This window comes from Bos grunniens, chromosome 9, assembly GCF_055505025.1.
Source record: "Bos grunniens cultivar Pamir isolate PY7600 chromosome 9, Bosgru_T2T1.0, whole genome shotgun sequence".
NCBI lineage: Eukaryota > Metazoa > Chordata > Mammalia > Artiodactyla > Bovidae > Bos > Bos grunniens.
The window spans coordinates 27,880,227-27,894,411 of NC_141173.1; the positions used below are offsets into that span (position 1 = coordinate 27,880,227).

Here is a 14,185-nt window from a genome sequence, read left to right on the forward strand (position 1 = left end):
GATATGGTTGGATGGCATCTCCGACGTGATGGATATGAGTTTGAGTAAACTCTGGGAGTTGTTGATGGACAGGGAAGCCTGGCATCCTGCAGTCCATGGGATTGCAAAGAGTTGTACATGCCTGAGTGACTGAACTGGCTACTGACTGAAATTGTCTCCTTCTATGCACGCCTCAATGTTTCTCCTTTCTTGTTCCCTGGACTCTTCTTACTTTATACTCTTTGAGACGCCTGACGTACAAATATATGCATATAGCCTTGAAAAACATTATTGCTGTTTGTGTGTGTGTGTTTATGACATTTTCATCTAAAAAACGTTTTAGGGAATAAATAACTTTCATGTTTGCCTGGTAGTGGTGGAGGTTTATATGCTAAGTCGTCTCCAACTCCTGGAACCCAATGGACTGTAGCCTGCCAGGCTTCTCTGTCTTCTGTCCATGGGATTTCCCAGAGCAAGAATACTGGAGTGGGTGGTCATATCCTATGTCTATTGTGCTGTATATAAATTCTGGTTTTTGGTCATTTGGCTTCTGCACAATACCCATTATAAATGCATAACTTTTTTCTTTCCACAAAGAAAAAGTTTGCACAACTTTTTTCTTTCCACAAAGAAATACTATTCTTGAGGCTTTTTAAAAACATAAATTGGGGCTATTCTTTATCAGCTATTAAAACTATTGTCTCTGCATCTGAGATCATCACTTCTTCTTTTCCTTTAGATCATCAATGTGATTGATTATATTGACAAGTTTTCTCAGGTTCAATTAACATTTTTTTCCTGGGAAAATCTTTATTGAATTGGAATACTATTTTATCACATTTTCAGTTTGGGTTAAATACAAACTTACTTCAGAGTTTTGTATTTCTAAACTGATGTATAATTCAATTTTCTTTTTCTCTCATTCTCCGATTCTGTTATGAAGATTGCATTGGCTTGAAACCTAGGTAAGGCTCAACATTTATTTAGACACTTAACAAACTTTGAAGAAACCAATCAATTCTATGTTCTATTCCCAAAAGCAACCTGTGTCAACTTAGGAGAAAATGGTAAAGTTCATAGATTTTCCTAAATTGTTAGGTTGGTGCCAGCATACAGGCAAATATCTGCTGTGTGTGCACACATTCTTTTCTATCATTTTATTTACATAAATGAGACTGCAATGTAAATATGACCTTTCACTTGCACTTCCTACTTAGTAATGTGTTGTAGAGACTTCTTTACATCAACACATTCTGTTTTCATAGCTCTACCTCATTTTACCCTTATTTAGACATTCCATTTTCATAGTTTTTAAAATTCTGTTGGACTTTAACATACACAGGTTGCATTAAACAGCTTTGTATATGTGTGTTGATATATCCACATATATACAATTGGAAATGGTGGGTCAAATTCTAGTTGTATAATTTCAAATATTATAACCACTGTTATTCTTTGGCATGTATGTATGTACTAATACATAGACATGAAAAATACTTTTCTCTTCTGCATGATTTTAAATGTGAATTCTAATCGTATTGTTAGTTAAGTATGCTTATACTGAAAAGTTTTCAAAAACCTTTCTGATAATTACCATTAAGTAATATTTATCTTATTTCAATGGCAATAAATGTTCATAAAAAGTACCTGTGCAATGTCTTCCTGATAAATAAACTGACTTTTCAAGCTGGAAGAGACTCATTCCACCCTCGTTAATTTACGTCTGAGAAAATTGGGTTCCATTATGTTAATAGTTTGTTAAACTAAGTTTGACCTCTTAATAGGAGAATATTCAGTCTGAAACAAATATGCTTCAGTGTTTGCAAGGCAAATGGAAAATGTTTCTGTTTCTTTGCTGGATATTTCCATTTAATTCTTTTATGAGGAAACCAATGGATATATTAAAATATATATTTTTAACACTTAAATTGTACACTTAGGGCTAGCTGTTTTCAGTTGGTGGGGTGTGGAACTAGTTTCTTTAAAACGCACTTTGCTAATTACAATTATTTCTTAATAAATTTTCTCCCAGATATTGACATTATTTTCTTATGTTTGTAAATTTTAATTTCAGCTATACAAATAATATAAAATAAAACTTATTCATGACCTTTGATAAAAAATAGGCTTTTTTTTCCTATCACATTAGAACATGAGTTCCTCCATTAGGGGAAAAAAAAATGGTGTTAAAGGCTAGAAACAACCAAATTAAATTTCTACAGCAAAATTATAAACTGAAATTGAATTGAAATTGCACTTATACACGAGTACCCTTTTCTTCTCTTTGTATGTGTCTGCTTTCAATGTCTCTACTCCCCTTAAGGAACCTGAGATTTCAGATCATCTCAACTCTCAAATCTCTGAGTAAAATAAATAAGGTAACACAGATGTTAGGCAGATAGAGTGCTTCCAATGAAAGTTCATCTGCAATGTCAAAGAAATGACAAAGTCGGCCAAAAGTTGGTTAGCATACAAACTGTGGAAATTCAGGACTCAATAAAGAAATAATTTGTATTTTAGTTTTTTTCAGGAGAGGATAACTTGTAAAATTAGCTTTGTTTTAGCATGAAGAGTAGGAAACAGGGGAGAAAATCAAGATGAAAACTGAAATAGGCTTTAACAGTTCCCAGAATGGGTTCAAAGTTCCTCTTTCATCCATAAGGACCGTGGGAGTTTAGATAAACTTCCAAGCAGACATAGAGCATAGCTATCTATTTATCAAAATTTTGTTAACAGAATTGCTGCTAAATTTTCTTCCTGCATTCCAGTAGAGTACGGCCAATTTATTGCTCCCACTTTTATCCACTATTTCCTGCTGCAGAGAGAACATAAAACACCCCGAGAGGAAATGAGGAAACAGGTCTGGCACTGTTTCCTTGATTCATATAGGAGTCTGGTCCTTCGGCAAGAAGTTCCTGCCCTAAGATCTTGCCTTGGATTTATGTTTCTCCTGTGTCTGCCTCCCTGGGGCAGAATATTCTGTGTCACTGCTGTCTGCTTATGTTGGTAAAGCTGCTAATTCTGTCTGTGTTTATTCTGTCCCTTTGCTGCATCTTGTCATGCTAGATCTCATCCACAATCTGGTTACTTACCCTCCCCTGAAGTCTTCTACAATGAACTGTAATTTTGAGCATGTTTCAGATTTGTCTCCTCCAGAATCAGACAAATTAGTTTCTCTTATTTTTAAGCCAATTCCCAAGAAGGCTGTAAAGACTAGAGATATTGGGTCTTTATAAGATTGTTGAGGTGGTGGATTCTTTGTGATATCATATAAAAACATCAATATTATAAAGCAAAACTGTGTAATTATGACTGATGATGCCCTCTCCCCACTTAAGGTTATCTGTGTTCAAAATGGACAAGGTAAGTGAGAATATATGCGATCTTTTAAATGTTACATGCAGGTGATGGAAGAGACACATTTCTTTCATTTCAACAAGTGACCTGATTCATATATGAAATGAAGAGAATAAACTAAAAGTAGGGTCTGCAATGATTACACATGTAAGATATGGACAAAACCGAGCTCAGAGCTTAACTTGAAGTTTTAGGTACTCTTAAGTAACTGAAATTATTCAAGTGTGTGTGGGAATGTGTGTACATTTGTATGTGCAGGTAGGTGTTCATGTGTATTGGTGTGTACACTGGTATTCACTAAAGGATATAAAATGAAATTGAAAGATGTTTGATAAAAAATGGTTCACAGATAGCAATTTATCCTAATTCAGTTGAAACAAGGATTTTCTATCTCATTCCACCTAATTGCCTTTCTTTAAAAGCAAGACAAAAAATTAAACCACAAATACAAATGACAAAAACATCACCAAAAGACATCTGGCCCCAATGGCTCTGGTTATAATAGAAATCAATGTGTCATAGTGGTACAGAATTCAAGTTTTGGAACTGGAAAGTCAAGTTTGAACTCTAACTAGCCATGTTACTGCAAGAGGTAACCTAATTGCTATGAATCTGTTTCTTTATCTATTGATTAGGGATATTGTATTACATAGCTCCTAAGATTTTCATGAAGATTAAAGTAATAAAGTACATAGAATACTTATTAAAATGCCTAGGCTGTTTTCTAAAATAGCCGCTATGATTAGTATTTCAACAATATAAGTTTATATACTGGATTACAATACAAATGTTATTCCAGACTAACACTTGTGTAGAATTTTTTGGTTAGAAATGATCATGTATTTCTCATTCTATTGATCACAGTGCAAATAATAACATGGCAGTCATGAATAACTTTTATTATTCAAAGGAATCTTTCTTAATGAATGTTTTCCTGCCTATTTCAATACTCCATTGTATCTAATCTATTGTAGTACTTTTCCTGTGGTGGTGATGTTTTCCGATTTGCGACCCCATGGATTATAGCAAGTCAGGCTCCTCTGTCCTTCACTATCTCCCAGAGTTTGCTCAAATTCATGTCCATTGAGTCTGTAAGACTACCAAATCATCTCATCCTCTGCTACCCCCTTATCCTTTTGCCTTCAATTTCTGTGCTGTGCTTAGTCGCTCAGTTGTGTCCAACTCTACGACCCCATAGACTGTAGCCCACCAGGCTCTGCTGTCCATGGGGATTCTCCAGGCAAGAATCCTGGTATGGGCTCCTATGCCCTCCTCTCAAATTCTGTAATACTATGCTAAAAAAGAAAAGATTTGAAACTCAAGTCTTCTGGCATTTCCCATCATTCTCCCCATTTTTCAGATGAGATAAGAATCAACATGTATTTTTAAAAAAATTATCTCCATATAGTTAATCACAGTAAAGATTTTCAAGCAAATTCTGGTGAAGATGTGGCATAAGCTCAATGGAACTAAATAAAAATAAGTGTTTACATTTCTTACAAACATTACTGTAACACAATGCATGGTATTTCTTAACAAATCTTCACTGAAATGCATAGACACTTATTTCTGAGGTTGAGTTAATAGGGTTATTTAATTGACCTACATAGGAATCAAACAGTATATTTTAGGACCTTCTCTGCTATTGTGTGTAACAATGCCACTTATATATAATTCTAAGTATGCTAGCTAAAATTCTAGTTGTTGTGATAACAGAATCCTTTATTACTGCTCACAGCTGTTCATTCCGCATAGCAATTTATAACCATTTCATAGTGAACACTCATGCTATCAAAAGACAAGTTGATGACTAGCATATTATACTAGATTAAAAAAAAAAAAACAGAAAATAGTCTTACAAAAAAGTAGTACAAAAAGTTAACACTAGAACACAGAAAAATTTTTTTGTTTGTTGGGGAACTGAGCTTACTAAGTCAAATGATCACTTGATCGGTGTGCTCCTATGTGAAAATATGTGTGTATGTGTACAAACACTAAATATTATTTGATTTTTAGAAGCAGAATTTTTTTCAAATTAAACACTATTTTTACAATAATTACTCAAAATTCTTTGAGTATTTATTATATCCCATGCAACCTAATAAGCACTTCAGTGTAGTAAGTCAGTGGTTGCTTTTAAATCATGCATTCTACAAGGATTATCTATCATTACCTTTATTGTATAGATTAGGAAATATATCCCTTGTTCAAGATCATGATTATAGAGTTGGGCTCAAACCCCAGTCATTCTAACATCAATGCTCATGTTGATAACCACAAACAATTTATAACTAAATATAAATTAGAACCTATGATTTTGATTTTAAAATTTTTAGGGGCACCAATTCTGCTTTACTAACAAATACTTCTCTAAACATGTAAGCATGAGAGATTTCTGTTTTGGCTACAAAAGATTAAAAAACACACTATAACTATTTTTATATATAGCTCAATGGTTTGAAAATTCACAATCATTGATTATCCCACAATGTAATCACCATCATTATTACTCTATTATTACAAATTATGTAATGCTCTACAGATGAGTTTACAATTAAGACAGAACCTTTTGAAAATAAGGTCAAATTTTATCCTATTGATGTATTTAATAGACTAATAATCCGGCAAAGTCACAACAAAATGACATTTATCTGGAGTCGTGCTGTGAAATGGTTTCATACCTTAGTAGCCAAACTTTCATTGAAGAAGTTTAAAGTTTCCCTATGCTCATATGAAATAAGCTAAAAATATCACAGTCCGAGTCCTCTGAGTAGATGGATCATTGTTTTGATTTTTCCACTGAGTCTATAATTTTCCTCACTGGAAACCCTACTTCCCAGAAGAATCAGAACACATCAAAACGCCAGCTGTTCTTGGTAGTTTTCACGGCTCACTCAAAGTACATGACAGGTATGAGTTAGGGAGCTTTTAATGTTAACTATTTGACCTTGAATCTCTAGTATCTCCACAACAAAGTCTTAACTGATTCAAGGTGAAACTAATGCACAAATAGTTTAAATACTAATAACGTAGGAATGTCCACTGTGTAGAAGACCTTGACCATAAACTTTTAAATCATGTATCCTACAGCACTGATCGTATACTGCAATACTGAGCGATGCAAAGCGCTGTCTCAGGCATCAGTGAGGTGTGTGTTTGGGAACAGGTAATGAGATGAATCAGACTTCACGTTGTTTGGCAGAATTAGTCTTATACCATGAGATATGCTAATATCTGAAATGCTTATTAAGACAGAAATTCTCAAAACTCTCAAGAGGGCCCAGGTGTTCAAATGGCATCCCTGCTGTGGAGCTATATATCTGGTTCTGATCCATTGCCAAACCCCCTATTGCTCATGTAGCAAGTATATACAAACAACATTAAAAAAAAAGGTGGCTAATATTACCAATACACAACAGAGCAAATGAAGGATGGGTTGACTCTATTTCAATAAGGGACTTTCAGATTTGAGTAGAATAAGTTGCTAAATTCATCATCAGTATCATTTATTTTTTTACTATGGATTTTTTATTCATCAAGAGCTCGGAGAAAGTCAAATAACAAAAATAGCTTGCAATGTTCTTATTTTCGTGTATCATATGATACCGCTCTCTCATAGCAAATGACTTTCTCCAGAGAAAACTCTACTGCTATTTTTTAACAGCACAATCACATTAAACATATTAAAGCTGCCATCTGGAGAATTTGAAATTTGTCAACAAGGTAAAAATGCAGACACACTTTTTTTTTTTTTTTTCTGAAAAGCAGATAAGGAGTCCAAAAAACATGTCTCATATATCATTATCAGAGAAGTAATGTCTAGGCAGTTTTCAGGTTTGGTCCTAATAAATATCTGTGTATGTTTGTAAATAATTTTATTTTGTGAATTCAAAACAAGGCAAAATGCCACTCCAATCCTCCTGGCCTTACCCCCCATTTAAGGCAGTGAACTAATACAGTAATTACTGTCAGCAGCATTCCCTGTTAAACAGATGCCGTATATTTAACAGGATTGGTGGTATAGCTGCACTTCCTGTCACAGGAAACAGAAGTAGATATCACAGTGTCCAGCACTCTGGTGTCTTCCCTGTCTCTTTCCCTCCCATCTGCTTGCTGTTCTCCTACTTTAAGGAAGGCACCAGCCAGGGCTTCAAGGCACTGTTTCTTTGACTGCAGCGAGGCAGCCATATGGAAGATGTCAATCAAACCTCTCAAACTCTAGGTTACATCTCTTTCATAAAATTCAATTTCATAAGGATGGGAGATGGAATGACAGCCTCACTTACTCTGACTGCTAAAGGCCAATCAAGAGTGGAAATGAAAGCAGAAATGTTATCAAGATCACTCCCATGTACTGGCAGTCACTGCAGCCCTGGGTTATATCAGAAATAGCTAGTAGGAATACAAGAGAATATCACTGCAGACAGCTAAAGGCACATTTTAGAATTTGTCATGAGGTCTGCTATTTCTGGCATGGTAAATACCATGTCTTCATGTGCCCTTTAAAATAACCATCTTATTGAATTCAACACAGATATGGAGCTGCTGTTCTGAATAAGAGGCAGTCATAATATTTGTTTTCCTGTTGACAGAAGGTGTCGGTGGCTGTCTATGGTTGAATGTAATAAGACACGATATTCTCTTTTGGCTTTAGGAGTTTTATCATAGACTCCATTAATGTAGCATAGATAACCGGTACAGGCTTAAAATGACAAATTCTGTCAAGCTATGAAATGCATTTCATACCTTAAATTTAAAAATTCAAGCATTACAGGCATTCCTAAATCACACGTATGGTTTCTCTGTCTGTATGCACACATATTTCATATACTACAGTTGCTATTCATAGCCCTATCCCAAGCATTTTACACACAGAAGCTTATCTAATGAGGTAGATAATACTATCTTCATTTTTAAAGATGAGAAAACCAAGGCAGAGAGAGTGGTTAATTTGCCCAAGTTCATATGGTTATTAGTAAAGATGATTTGTCCAGAGTCCAAGCTTTGGACCATAATCATATCACATCCCATGTAATACTAAAATACATATGCATATATTTATATGCTACATGTATGTTTTTGTAGATATAAACATATACACACATACACACACACACATACTTCACTATTCTTTGTTTCAAAAATTTTTAATGTAATGAACTCATCATACCATATATTATTTTCAGTGGGTTCATGAATAAGCTGAGTATATAACACAAAACACTACCTGATTCAATTGTTTGTATTTGTTCCCACATAATGTAGCCCTCAGCATGGAACCATATTTCTGAAATGCTATGTCTTCTCTCTGCCAGTGATATAGTTTCATTCCACTGGCAATGGGGGATAAATTAGACAATACCTCTGAAATGCTGCTATTACCTGGACATAAATTTGGTATGCTATATCTCTTTAAGTGGTCCAATTTATTTATGAGCTTTTCAAAGCTCAGAACTAACTATAAATATGAATATTATACTCATGTCTTGAGTTCAATGTCAAGCAGTAGAATTTCAATAAAATGTGGTCATAAATAATAGGATTCTAGGGCTACTCCCACATTCTTTTGTTCTGATTAGTTGAATTGCATGATGCAAATTGTGGCTACATGTGTTTTTGCTCCCATCACTTACGTGTTTATAGAGTGCCTGTTGTAAACACAAACTCAAACCTGGTTATATCAGTTGTACTTCGAATGTATATCACTGTGCAACTCAAATATTATGTATACAGTTAATTAATGAGTACAAAAATATACATTCTTAAAAATTAAAAATAATAAATTTAACATATTAGAAAGACTGCATAAAGTCTACATAAAGACATTAAAGTAAATTTCTAAATGATAGTTGGAAAAAAACAATGATGAAATCTAAAGGAGTCTTTTCCCAAAAGATTTTATATCTTTAAGTTCTTATTCTACTGTAATGAAACCAACACATAAATATCCATAGAAAATAAATTACGGATTTTTTAATGTAAGAAAGAAAATGTCAGCTACTGATTCCACACACAAAGAAGAATCCTTAGTCTTACATCAAAAGAAGAGTTTTTATAGTTTGAGTTAAGATGAAATGTGTCGGGTACATATGTATCACTTTTATAAGTCACTGCCTTAAAATGTTTTAACTGACCCAATATCTAAAGAGAAGGTTATAATGTGTCATTATTCTGGACTGCAAGGAGATCAAACCAGTTCATCCTAAAGGAAATCAATCCTGATTTTTCACTGGAAGGACTGATGCTGAAGATCCAATACTTTGGCCACGTGACTCAAGGAGCTGACTCGTTGGAAAGGACCCTGATGCTGGGAAAGATTGAAGGCAGGAGGATCAGGGGATGACAGAGGATGAGACGGTTGGATGGCATCACTGACTCAATGGACATGAGTGTGAGCAAAGTTCCGGGAGTAGATGATGGACCGGGAAGCCTGGTGTGCTGTGGTCTACGGGGTTGCAAAGAGTTGAATATGACTGAGTGCACTAAACTGAACTGATTCTGGAACCCAACATATTTCTGATAATTCTTTGTACAATATAAATAACATATCCACTGCATCACGTCATAGTTTAGAACGTTCAAACGATTCTCTAGAGCCTAGTTCCTGATATTGTTTAGGAAAAAATAAATCTTGACCAGTATCTCATACTTTGGAGCAAAGGAAAGCCAGAAAGGTAAACAATAAACATTCTTAACTTCCTTCATGAAAATGGCTGTAGCTTTTTAAAGCTATCAATTCTTCTTCTCAGATCCATAGATAATTAATCAGAACTCTACATGCATTTTCTCAGTGCTTTACAATCTCAGCAGAAATAACCATCAGGTGCTAGAGCTATATTGTTTCTCCCAGTTCTGAGAATAATTCTCACCTTTTCAGAATGTATCATAAAGATTTATTTGTTGGCAAGGCTTTCTGAAAAGCATTTTCTTTTTCTATAGTTGGAAATTTCAATAAATGCTGAAATATCCATGCTGTCTTCATATAATCCCCTTATAATTAGGTTAAACTGTTTCCCCCCCCCCTACATTCCAGGTGTACAGCATTACACTTTGACACCTCTACAAGCTACAAAGTGATCACTGCCATAAGTCTGTTACCATCCATAACCATATGACTCATTTCTACCCTTCACTCATTTTGCCTACGACCAACCCTCTTCCCCTTTAGCAGCCACTAAGATATTCTCTATATCTATAAATTTATTTTTATTTTATCATTTGTTTTGTTCAGATTTCACATAGGAGTTAAATCATATGATCTTTGTCTAACTCCATCTGACTTATTTTGATTAGCATAACATCAATACCTTCAAGGTCCATCCATGGTGTTGCAAATGTCAGGATTTTATTCTTCTCTGTGGCTGAGAGAAGAATCTCTGCGGTACTACGTTGTATATGCACACACACACACATATGTCCACCACATCTTTTTTATCCATTCCTCTATCTATGGACACTTAGGTTGTTTCCATTTCTTGGCTATTTTAAATGAAGCTGTGATAATAACAGGGGTGCCTATAACCTTTTGAATTATTGTTTTCCTGTTCTTAGCATAAAGAGTGGAAATGGAAAAGCCTAGTCACGTTGTAGTTTTATTCTTAGTTTTTTGAGGCATCTCAATACTGTTTTCGATAGTGGCTGCCCAATTTACAGTCCCAACAATGGTGAATTGTCCCCTTTTCCCCACATCCATTCTAACAACTGGTATTTCAAAACTTTTAACAGTCATCTCAACAGGTGATAACTTGTAGTTTTGATTTCTATTTCCCTAATAGTTACTGGCAAAGGTCAGTTTTCATTCCAATCCCAAAGAAAGGCAATGCCAAAGAATATTCAAACTATCACACAATTGCACTCATCTCACACGCAAGCAAAGTAATACTCAAAATATTCCAAGCCAGGCTTCAACAGTACATGAACCGAGAACTTCCACATGTTCAAGCTGGATTTAGAAAACGCAGAGGAACCAGAGATCAGATTGCTAGCATCCCCTGGATCACAGAGAAAGCAAGATAATTCCAGAAAAACATCTACTTCTGCTTCATTGACTACACTAAAGCCTTTGACTGTGTGGATCACAACAAACTGGAAAATTCTTAAAGAGATGGGAATACCAGACCACCTGACATGCCTCCTGAGAAGCAGGTCAAGAAGCAACAGTTAGAACCACACATGGAACAACTGACTGGTTCAAAATTGGGAAAGGAGTACGTCAAGGCTGTACATTGTCATCCGTATTCAACTTATAAGCAGAGTACATCATGTGAAATGTTTGGCCAGATGAAGCATAAGTGGGAATCAAGATGACCAGGAGAAATATCAATAATCTGTGATATGCAGATGACATCACTCTTATGGCAGAAAGCAAACAGGAACCAAAGAGCCTCTTGATGAAGCTGAAAGAGGAGAGTGAAAAAGCTGGCATATTTCATCTATCAGACACTATTAGTTTGTATCTCATTTAACTGTCTAAACAAGAAAGATATTAAAATACCCATTTGATAGATGAGTAACTGACTAAACTGAAGGTTAAATATGTTGCTTAAGAAAAACAAACAGCAGTTGTGGAATTTGAAACTACATCTGATAAGTGAAGTTGATACTCTCTCTCCTATATTACCTCTCTATGCAAAACAGTGCTTAAGAAACTTTGATTTGTGCAAAAGTCTTTGACACCTTTAAGAATTTGTCTATCTCTGTGACTGGTTAGTCACATGTCTTGGGGAGAGGTTTGCCCAAAGTAGTACAAATGTTATTGGTGAAAAGGCAAAAAAGTCCAGTTGAATTTGATGTGTATTATAAATTGTTGAAAAATAGTCTAAAGCTATCTATCTCATTTAACAGGAGATAATATCAAAGTTATATACACACACACACATACATATATATATAACAACAATTAAACTGACAAAATAAAAAACAACTAATTCTTAAAATAGTGCTGTTTCCTGCTACATTGACCCTTTAGTCTCTGGGCTTGTTGCTATTGTTTGTTTTGGTTTTGAATTCTCTCTGAATTCATTTGCTTCACTGAGAACCACACTTAATGCTGGCCCCAGACCTCAGTCCCTGGTCTCCAGCTGAGCTCTGCCAAGTCCACCATTAGTGACCAAGTCCACAATCTCACCAGCTAATTGACAGAGCAGCTTTTCCTGGAATGACATCACCAAGGTGCTGCACCCTCCTGCCACTTTCCCATTTCCAGTTGTTTCAAGAGTGTTGCTGGCCTAGCAAAGTCTAAACCCTCAGGTGTAATTATAGTTCTGTAAATGCACAGAGAATCAAGCAATATCATGGTGGGAATTAGAAAGCAGCCTGGTCAGTAAAGCACAATCTGCTAATTGCACTGATGGCTTTTCTATAAGACAATAATCATGGGTCTTTCGATAAAAGGCAGCAAAATTGCCTGAACTCTCCTCTGTTTTCTTATTTCAAAATATGTTGACAATTTTAGGATACTGTTTCATTGTATTCTTTCTGAAAGTTCTAACTTTGAATTATACTCTAAAATTGTGTATTTTTACAGTAATGATATGTGCTAGAAATCCTGCATGGAACTCATTGAACTAATTTGGTATATAATAGTATTGGAAATAAACTATAAGAAAATAATGTTCTTGTATTCAGACGTATCTAAGACAATGATAATTTTTTAAATTTTATCAATAAAATGATCAAAGGTTGTTTGTAGTTTTGTAAATACTAAGGGATGAAGTTATTTCTTGAGAATTCAAAAGCATGAAACTCAAACACAAATGTGTTTATTTCTATTACTGAATGACTGAATTACTGAATGACTAAGCACACACATATAATAATCTATTAAAGTGAAAGTGAAAGTTGCTCAGTTGTGTCTGACTCTTTGTGACCTCATGGACTGTGGCCTGCCAGGCTCCTCTGTCCATGAAATTTGCCAGGCTAGAATACTGGAGTGGGTAGCTGTTCCCTTCTCCAGGGAATCTTCCCAACCCAGGGATCAAACCCAGGTCAGCATTGCAAATGGATTCTTCACCATCTGAGCCACCAGGGAAGGTGGCCATGCATTAATATATAATATACATGCAATTTATATGTCCACATATTTTGGATGTGGACCTGACTATATAAAATAATGATACTTATGGAGTGACTTCTGTCAACAAATAGATCACGCAAATTATAAGGTATAACTGTCTCGTAATATGTACCTAGACTCTAAATATATTAAGGGCTATATAACAGTGTTTTATACCTCAGTTATAGAGCTACCACACAAAAGTCCAAACATTATTAATTTTAAATATTGGAAAATATTATATAAATTATACTTTTTTAAAAATAGCAACCAGAAAATGAACACTATGCTCTGATTCTGGGACTATTCAAGAATTCACAAAATGATACCTATGTGAGATCAAATGTGATGCCAGAGACATGTTAAATAGCTTGACTGTAGTAATCATTGCATAAGGTATACTTATATCAAAATAATATGCTATTCACCGTAAACATATACAATTTTTTATTTGTCATTCATACTTCAATAAAGCAGGGAAATGAAAAGTAAAAGCAATTTACTTTCAACAAAGTAATCAACAATCAAACAATCACCATTCAAAAGTACAAAAATGTTAAGTCATCCCAATCTGCTTCTTAGCCTCCATTTTGCTTGAAGTCCAATCTCATTTGGAGGTTACTGCCTTCTGTCGGTTTTCACAGTCCACAGTGTAATTGAGATTTAGTGATATAGGAGGTTTTATGTATATTTTACAGAGCAATTTCATCAGAAGTATATGGCTGGTTGGAATAACTATGGATTTTTTTTCTATATTAGTGTTATTTTAAATTAGAAAATGAACTTATGATTGCA

The 14,185-nt window shown here is 34.8% G+C and overlaps 1 protein-coding gene across 4 annotated transcripts in view; it reads right to left on the reverse strand.

Annotated features, from left to right (window-relative positions):
- NKAIN2 (sodium/potassium transporting ATPase interacting 2) overlaps positions 1 to 14,185 on the reverse strand; it is a 1,179,899-nt gene that overhangs the window by 633,774 nt on the left and 531,940 nt on the right. The window lies entirely within an intron of this gene.